We start from the raw sequence: 3,762 nt of genomic DNA, 5'->3' as shown, positions 1-3,762 counted from the left end.
AGAGAGAGAGAGAGAGAGAAAGAGGGAGAGAGAGAGAAAAGAGATTGATTGATTGAGAGAGAAGGGGGGGGGGATAAAGTGTCCACGTTTTTGTGCTGCGTCGTTCCCCGCTGTGTGGAAAATCCAGGTGAAATAATTGCGGAACCATCAGGCAGGCAGGCAGGCAGGCAGGCAGGCAGGCAGGCAGGCAGGCAGGCAGGCAGGCAGGAGAGTGCGGTGGGAGTTCCGTTGACAGAATGGCGGCAGACGCTCGGCCATAAATGTGTCGGCGGTGCCCGCTGTGCCCGCTGGTCCCCGGCCGGCCGCGGCTCACGTGGGACCAGGATGCAGGCCGCAAGCCGCAGGCCTCACCGAGCCGACTTATTGACTTTGACCTCGACCTTGCGCTGTGATACGAAATCAGGACAAAATTTACAAACCCACGCGCCGGGTTTTTAATTCTTATTTTTTTCATTTCCCGCGCTGACAGTATTTATTAACAGAATGATGATAATCAGGCCGTTACATCATGAGTACACTCTGCTCACTCTGCCCGCTGCCCCCGCGGCCCGCACACACACACTGACCCCGTGCAGCGGAGCTGAGCGGGGCCGAGCGGGGCGCTGACGGGCAGAGCAGCGCGGCGGACGCAGCATCCGACCCGGAAGAGGCCGTCAGGAAGGGCGCTGGAGCACCGACTGCTGTACTTACACCGGAAACACAACTGTGTGAATGGCGCTTGGAGATGTGAACGACATTCGTACACATGGAGGCACAAGTGTGCGAATCTTAAAGGAAAATTATTCACACCTTGACTCCAGTGCAGAAAATAGTTTTTAGAAGTGTGAGACACAATTGTCTGACAGTTTTACCTGTTAGACTGGGTTTGCAGGGTGGGCATTCAAACACCTACAAATGTGCGACATGCACAAATTTGCGTTTCCAGTGATACTTTCCACACCAATAAGCCTAAATGTAAGTGTGTAGAAGACGTGTCGTTGATGATGAGTCAAATTAGTTGGCACGGATTCCGGGGGTAGGGATGAACCGGTGTAAAGCACAAGCATAAAAACAAACAAAACAAAGTGCTTTTCGACCCTTACAAACAAAAGAAAGTAAAGATATCGAATGCAGCGTTCTCGGGTTTCCGGGCCGGAGGTGTTGTTGTGGACCGAGCCGGCGGGGCCCTCCGAGAAGCGCCGGCCCCTCGTCACGTCTGCTGCCCTGCAGGGGCGCGGGCGGGGGACGTATCTCTCCAGCACATGCCCCCCTCCCCCTCCCCCTCCACGCCGTCCCGCCCCATTGCGCGTTCGTTGTTTTGTTTTGACGGCGAAGGCCGCGGCTGCGTGTCCGCCCGGCACGGCCCCGCCCAGCCCTCCACCCTCCGCCCGCCCTCGGCCCTCCCCCTGCTGCCCCGCGCGCATCGCCGGCCGGGCAAAAGGCAAGCAAAACGGGTCGGTTGCGCTTATCTGATCGAACGAGGTGCGCCCCGCCCCGCCCCGCCCCGCCAAGCAGCATCGTGGAAAGTGTTTTGGTTGTAAAGGAGGTGCGAGTCATTTTCTTGTTGCGAATGGTATCGCGCGTGCTCAGCCAACGAGACGAGGGCGTCCGTACTGAGAAGCGTCATCGTCGGTGCAGTTTTTTTTTGGTTTCGATCGTGTTTTTTAGCCCGCCCTTCTGCTTTTAAAAAAGCATTAAAGCGGGCTTATGCAACCGCTCTCGTGTCCGTCCGTCCGTCCGTCCGTCCGTCTGTCCGTCGTCCGTGTAAGAGGAAGGAGATGAGCTAGAGGTCTACAAATTTCAGGGTACCTTACGGGTCACTCCTGGACAACGAAACGCCTGGTGCAAATCCTGGCAACCACCCCTAAGGGGGTGAAAGGGGGTAACAAAGAAATAGGGGTTGGTCCAGAAAGTAGGAAAAAAATATTTTTTTTATGGTCTCCTAAGGGGTAACTCGTAAAAGTAGAGCCCTTTGGGCGAAAATTTCGTCCGTTTGACTCTATCTTGCACCGTTTGCGCGCTAGAGTGCCTTTTTCGACGAAATACGGCTTAAATGGCCACGTTGCACATAAAGACGTACAAGGAGGCGTCCAATCGTAAAATGTCAGAGGAAGTACCCCCCAAAACAACTCATTCTGAATCAGAAACTACCCTCGGATTTGCCGTATCTTAAACTGTTTCGGCCCTAGAGGTGGATACATTGAAAAACATGGGAAAAAGTCAAGACTTAATACTGTTCGACTAACAATACAATCTAAAAATTGCGCGTGTTCATTTTTTTTTATTTTCTTTTAATTCTTAAGCAAAGCAGAAGGGTGGGGTGTAGTCACGGTGTTGCCCCGTTACAGTCTTTTGTCATGTCCAAGGAGCAAATTTCTAGTGCCGCAGGCCCCCGCCGGACGCCTTAGTTTACTCAAACATGCAAAGTGATTTACCGGTCACATTATTTATTTGATTATGCATTTCCATAAATCGCGAGACTGAAATGGTCGGGCCGAAGGCCCGACCATCGCCGCCGGCAGGCCAAGCAGGCCCGGCCCCTGCCGAACGGAGTTGCCGGCGCAGCGAAGTGGAGCTGGCAACTCCGTTTGGCGGAAGGGCGGGCCTGCTTGTTTGTTGTTGTTGTCATCGTTGTTGTTGTTTGCTTTGGATAGGAGGGACGTCATCAAGGTGACAACGATATTTTTCTAGCAAAAAAAAAAAAAAAAAAAAAACCTAATACTTAACATGAGAATTACAACCCCGAACAGTTTGAAAAACGTTTTGAAAAATAACGAACGTTTTTGAAAATTGCCAATGAGCGAGGGCTGGCTTCTAACGCGCTGGGCGCTCCTGTTGCAGGGCATGCACTACACGCTGCTGCTGCTCGACTACCACAAGGAGGAGGGCAGCGCGCCGCACCACCGCCTGCACTGGCTCATCACCGACATCCCCGTGAGTACACGCTTGACCCCTGTGGGGCCCAAGTGCCGTGGGCCAAGGCCGCCGGACGGGGCTCGGTCCGCCACGGCTTTCAGAGAGCCAGCAGCCTAGGCTGCACGGCTGCGACTGCCTTCGCCAGATTTGGCTGGGGTTGTTTTTGTTGTTGTTCCGCTCCTGTATTGTTCCTGGAGCTGCGGGCTGCAGTGCGGCTATGCTGCGTGCGCCGGGCGCGCTGAGCCGCCGCGCCGGGGTGCCCAAGGCCGGCCGCGCCGAGGAGCCGCCCCGCCCCGCGGCCCCGCAGGCTGCAGCCTTAATCTTCCTACACTGACTGCTGGGTACTTGGGACGCTTTATGCCGTGGACAATGGCCGCCCAAATTGGGCGGGGTGTGAACGGGTGCTCTTAACAGCCCACTCTGGTGCTGCCGCTGTTTTATTGGCCATTCTCCGTACTCGGCGACGCCCAGCGAGCGAGGTGCTGCCGGGGAGGAAGTCAGGCGGCCGCCAAGTACTGGCCTGGCGCGGCGCTAAGCTGCGATCCCCGTCTCAGCCTGGAGCGGCCTGTTGCGGTCTGGAGCGGCCTGTAGCAGCCTGGAGCGGTCTGGAGCGGCATGGAGCGTCCGCCCCTCCTCTCAGGCCGGAGCCTGTCTGCCTCGCGCACCTCCCTCCGCGCAGAACCAGTGCAAAATGAGTACAGCGGGTGGGGGAGGTGGGGAGGCGGGGGGCGTGGACCATGGGCCGCCCGGGCCGTGTGCTCCAGAGGCTGGGCCGGCCGGTCAATGTCCCGAACGGTTCGGCGAGCCCTGCCCTCCAGTCGGGGCGCCATCCGGACCCATCCTGGCGGGTGCGGCGGCCGGGCCTAG

At 56.9% G+C, this 3,762-nt stretch overlaps 1 protein-coding gene across 2 annotated transcripts in view; it reads right to left on the bottom strand.

Annotated features, from left to right (window-relative positions):
- Nucleotides 1–3,762, bottom strand: part of LOC113204930 (palmitoyltransferase ZDHHC18) — a 31,408-nt gene that overhangs the window by 23,720 nt on the left and 3,926 nt on the right. The window lies entirely within an intron of this gene.

Source organism: Frankliniella occidentalis, unplaced genomic scaffold, assembly GCF_000697945.3.
Source record: "Frankliniella occidentalis isolate FOCC.00 unplaced genomic scaffold, Focc_3.1 Scaffold269, whole genome shotgun sequence".
Lineage (NCBI taxonomy): Eukaryota > Metazoa > Arthropoda > Insecta > Thysanoptera > Thripidae > Frankliniella > Frankliniella occidentalis.
Note: the sequence above shows the minus strand (reverse complement) of the source record. Positions and strands in the feature narration are given on the sequence as shown.